Raw genomic sequence first — 5,918 nt, 5'->3', positions numbered from 1 at the left:
CGCCTAACTCTCCGATTGGAGAGCTGGACGATTATGAACAAAGGGTCGTTATGCGGGAACTGGACATGACTAGCGTCTTCTTCAGTAAAACTAATTGGTTGTTTCTCCAATCTTTGTTGTTTAGACAAACGCTGCTCTGGGACGAAGTCAACTCCATTGTGAGACCTCAGTTCATTGACATACCTCTTCTGGGCATTTTTGTTCATGCCTGCCAGATGAGGGCCTCCAGAGATGGTGGTTATCTCTCCTCCTATTATCGGAGGAGGGGTGTCCTGATTCACCTGGGCTCCAGTCTGATTTGCAGGGGCTTTCAGAGCTGGTTGAATGTTTTGCTTAGTGAGCTGATTAGGAGTGATTCGATTCCGGGCATACTATCTAGGGGCTTGGCACTGATGAGCGTCTCGATCTCATCCTTCAAATGCCTGCAGTCATCGGTGTTGTGACCAATGTCATTGTGGAATCGACAAAATTTTGAAGGGTCTCTCTTCGCCCTTTGATTTTTTAGAGGCTCCGGCTTCTTCAACGGAAGGCAGGCAAAATTTCCAAGAAGATGCGCTCTCTGGTATCCGTGAGGTCGACGTAAGTCGCATAGATTCGTTTGAACTTCTCCATATGCTTATTTTTCTTTGAACCATTCTGGCCGCCCTCACCACTTCCCTTCCTCTTGCTTCCTCCCCCTTGGTTATTCTGGGTAACGGTTTGAGCTGTAGCTGCAATGTCCTTTACCACTCCAACGGGCTGGGCAGGGACTTGGCTGGTTCCTGCGATTGAAGCTCGCGCCTCTTCCAGGTTGATCCACCTTTGAGCCCTGTTCAGGAACTCGTCCACGGTGTTGATGCCCTTTCTCTGGATCTCTTTCCACAGGTCGCCTCCAACAAGGATTTCGGTTCCCATTGCCATAAGCCTAGAGCTTTCATCCGCGTCTCTAGCTCGCGCAGCGATGTTGGCGAACCTACTCAAGTAAGCTTTCGGAGGCTCTCCGAGTTGCTGTTTTACGTTTGCAAGGGAGTCTGCCTTTATACGAGTTGCTTGGGAAGCCCAGAACGCCCTCTTGAAGTCAGCAGAGAAACTCTTCCACGAACTGATAATGCTTTTTGTATTGCTTGAACCATTGCCTAGATGGTCCGACTAAAGTCGAAGGGAATACCAAGCACCTTAACTCAGGTCCGATGTTATGGGCCATCATCAGGGTATTGAACATCCCCCAGTGGTCGGACGGATCTCCATCTTTGTCGAATTTTGATAAATGGGGCATCCTGAAACCCAGTGGGTATGGTGTTTCTACGATGTTGGGAGTGAAGAGCTTGGGCTCGTCCCCTAAATCATATTCGTCTTTCTCCTTTTCTGATAGGAGTCTTTTCATCAGTTCCTCCATCTGGGCCAACCTCTCAAGGGTTGGGTCCTTGGTTCCCTGGGGCTGTTCAATAGCTACCATTCGACCGTACGCGTTTGGCGGGTTATTGTCCCTCCAAGTTCGAGCTTGGTTTTGTAGCACATGGTTACCACAGAACAGTTACGGTGAACCGGAAATTCAACTAATTGCCTGAGTCCTTTGGTTAAAAACGTGTTTTAAGTGGTATTAACAGGTTAAGGTGAAAACCAATAAAAAGGAAAGGATATGTTTTATTTAATACATAAAACTGTTCATGGGCCCACAAGAACATTTACAAGTTATTTACAACTCAAAAAGGTCATTACTGTACCAAAATTTCAAACCCGCCGACCAAAGCGGCAAAAAAAGGGTAAACCCCCTAGTTCCTCTGAGAACTCCTTGGCCGTGGTGGTCAAGCGGCCGCATATGTACACATCACCACCTAAGCTCTCCACTCAAGGCTGGGTGAGCTTTTCTTTCCCTTTACCTGCACCACATAGCACCCATGAGCCAAAGCCCAACAAGAAAACATATCATTGTATATAAACATTATCAAATGATTATCATTATAATCAAACAGAGTTTATAGCTCTTAAACAGATGAGTGAATGTCACTTGAGGTTCTGGTAAACCATACTGAGTGACTGACAAGCAAGTCACTAATTTAAACAGAAGAGTGGCTGCTGGGTAAGCCACTAGCCTTAAACAGATGAGAGACTGATGGGTAAGTCTCTATCTCAACAAATGAGTGACTGATGGGTAAGTCACTAGCTTAACAAATAAGAGACTGATGGGTAAGTCTCTAACTTAACAAATGAGTGACTGATGGGTAAGCCACACAAGCGCTTGTAATATTCATCGAACTTGAGGTCAGTCCGACATTAATGCTCTTTGAGTCATCCAATGTAGAAAGTCAATTAGATCTTGTTGACGCCGTTTTTCGTCAAACAGTGAAAGAAGAGCACATAAACAATAACTGATAATGGCCAATTGAAATAAAACAATATAAACACACGATTTTTACGTGGTTCAGCAGTTAAATCTGCCTAGTCCACGAGTCTTTGTTATTAAACTCAAGATTATCTCTGAAAATTCTTTAAGCATGAATTCTTCAGAGTTTTCTCTCAAGGTTCAGAGTTTCGGTCCTTTACAATGGTGCATGGCCACTCTATTTATAGAGAAGATCGAACAATACTATCCCACATATTTTGGGTAGTTACTCTTTTTGTGTAAATAAAATAAATGGCTTTAAATGCCTATAATCAGATATAAAAGGAAATGTCCCCTGAAGACCAGGAGACGTATAACTGACCAAATAATATCCCACGATTCTAGGGGATTTATAATAATAAATGAGGATTACATCTCGTATTTATAACACTTGTAGATATTCAAGGTGGTTATCGCGTATCTCTAAGGCTTTAGCTTCCCAGGCTTCCCGTCATCTATCGAGCTAGAAACATCTCCCGAGGCCACATGGCTTTCGAGATCGTATGTGCGTCGAGCTCGGGAACTCTGATCCGGGGTCATCCCTGAAGATGGATGCGTCTCCGGAGCTACCTTTTCGAGATCATGAATACTTCGAGGTCACCATACTCAAAGTCGTCTATGTCCTGCAGGCTCGACATTCAATCCTGGAGCATGTTTCCAACCTTATGAGTCCACTTATTTGCGAATCCAACTTTCGAGGTCATATTTAACATAGCTCGAAATCTGGGTGTAACATCTTGCCCCCTCAAAAGTATTTGTTCGAATCCTAAGAGAAGGAAACTTTTGAACTACTTTCTTTGAGAACTGTACCACCACACTTTTGAAAATGGACACGCGTCAGCTGGGTATTGCTCATTTTTGGTACTTGAGTACCTTGGAAACATGCCCACGATCATCTGTCTGCCACCTTTTCGGCGTCATCTTGTCATTGATTCCCATCCGTCCGATCTAGCAAGGATTTCATTCAATGCCCTGGATTAATCCCCCTTTTTCCATCTATATATACGAGACCCCATTCTTCATCTTCATTTTTACCTTCGTTTACCAAAAGCAAGAAAAGAAGAAAAAAGAAACCAGAGACCTCCTCATAAAATTTCTATTTTGTGCATGTTTTCTCGGCCAAAGAAACAAAGAAACCCCGGTCTGTTCGAGTCCGTGAGTTCTTATTTGCAACCTCTCCTTCAATCGACAATCTCTCTGCAATCGCCATTATTGTGTAAGTATGCAATCTTTGTTTCCCATTTTGTCAGTTTTTATTCAAACTGTTCTTGCTGTGTATGTGTATATACTAGTTTACATCCTTAGCATAATATGATAGGAGGTTTTGATCCGATAGGCTCTTATGCTTTTTAGACTTCCATGCTGGATTTACATCACTGGCTTATACCCAGTTTTCATGTTTGAATGAGGTTCCAATTTTCTGGGTTTTGAAACTTTTAGGGGACGTTTCTTGTACACTAAGTTTTCGGGTAAAAAACATGGGCCTTGATAAATGCACGAAACCCAAGGCTGCCTTTCCTGGTTAACCGCCACTTTCTTTTTCCTTGATTTTTGGGATTTTCAAAAAATTATCCACGCTCCTTTCTTTTTCGTGGAACGCACGCCCTGACTCTTCAATAAGGGTCTTAATATTTAGCTTGTTTTGCTCCTAAAACCCCGAGCTCATAAGTTCGAGCTCGGAACTCTTGCATGCATGGCCCTCACCATTTTTTCTTTCTCGCTAGATGTCACAGAATCTGGAAAGACGGTGGGGGTCGTTGCTGGCAATCCCTTACGAGCCAAAATCCCCGAGCCCAGAATCGCTGTTCGCCCGAAATCAACGTCGGATAAGAGAATACGAGCTTGCGCGCGAGCAAAAAGACATTTGAGCTCACTACCGCCGCCAGATAGATGAGGTCATAGAGGGGAAAAGGAGAGTTCTTCGGGAGGCCCTCTACCCGGAATCCTATTCAGGACCTAGGCCGATTCCTCTCGATCCTGCATTAAAGGTTACTGTCGCGTTCCCTCCGGGAGAGCTCAAATTTTTACTAATGGGGGAACCTTCTTCCTCGCAGCCGAGGAGAGAAATGTTTGAGGCCGAGCACTACTGGAGCTCGGTTACCACAACTAGTCAGATAACTGACATCCTGGCTTTCCACGGCCTTCGCCTATGAGGCTCCTTGAAGTGTCGACCTCCGGTCAACCATGAACGAGGCTGCTTCGCCCCTGGGAGCCGCGACGCCAGTGTGACATACGCGGCCTAGAGCCAGGAACACATGAGGGCAGGAGCTCTGTTGCCCTTGAAGTCTTTTTTCAAGGACTTCACGGATTTCGTTGGGTTGGCCCCGTTCCAACTCAACACCAACTCTTACAGGGTACTGTATTCTCTGAGGTCCTTATACCACGAGATGGGGTGGAAATGACCTTCGCCTCAAGAGATCTTGTATCTCTTTTGTCTGAAAAGTAACCCCTCCCGAGCTCGGGGAGGGGATGGCTTCTATTACCTCTCGAGCTATCCCAAGGAGAAGAAGGTCTTTGAAGATCTTCCCAATCATCCGCCTGATTTCAAAAGGGCCTTCTTCTGGACAGATGGTCTGTCCCCGTCTCGACACTATTCGTTCAGGCGAATTCATAAGTATTCTTGTTATCTTTATTTCCGTGCTTGTGAATTTAGCTCTTAGATCCGTACTTAGTAGAAATATGTTGTCTTTCAGCCAATTTTCAGCGTCCCACTCCCGACGATTCAATGAAGGAGCATAGAGAGATGCTGCTCCAACTCCCACATGGCAGGAGGTCCCTCTTATACCTTCTACACGAGGATAAGCTCCGAAAGTGCGGACTTTTGGGGGAGGGCCAGTCCACCTTTGACTGGTCCAATATAAAATATGAACACTGGGAGCAGGTGCCCCTGCCCACAGGCGCCCTTCCTCCGAGGAGAGAAACGAGGCCGCCACTTCCAGTTCGCCCGAGGAGTCCGCTGTCCGGGAATGAGGCTAATGATGAAGCCTCGAGCTCGGATTCGAATGAAGGTAAAGTCCTCCCTACCTCGAGAATGTGGTCCCCCACCCTACTAAAACACAGGCCCAATAGGTTAGTCTCGTGCCCACAGGATAGATACCACTTCTACATATGGAGTTGGGTAGATGACTGTGTCCATAGGTTTGATAGTGGGCTCGGGAAATACGACACCTTGTATACCACAGACGAGGTGTGGAACGGGATAGCTATTCAGTACGGGACCAATGATTATAGGGACCTTCCGAGGTTATCACCCACATATAGGGAAGGCACTCCCCCCGCCTCCTCTGAAGACGGGGGAATTTCATGGTCCCCAAGCTCAAGCTTGGGGGAGAGTTCCAGTTAGGTTTCTTCTATCATCACTTTATACGTCTGTGATACTGAAACAACTTGTATGCTTCTCTTTTATTAACTCGCTCTGTGTTGTGACTTATGCAGGCAAGATGGACTCCGACCTCGACAACATCATCAACGGCGCCGGTGCCAAGAGGAGCAAGCGCCCCAGAGCGGGGGCACAGAAGACTGACCAACCGCGCAAAGGCCCCAAGAGGTCCAAGAA

Source organism: Humulus lupulus, chromosome 5, assembly GCF_963169125.1.
Source record: "Humulus lupulus chromosome 5, drHumLupu1.1, whole genome shotgun sequence".
Classification (NCBI taxonomy): Eukaryota; Viridiplantae; Streptophyta; class Magnoliopsida; order Rosales; family Cannabaceae; genus Humulus; species Humulus lupulus.
Note: the sequence above shows the minus strand (reverse complement) of the source record.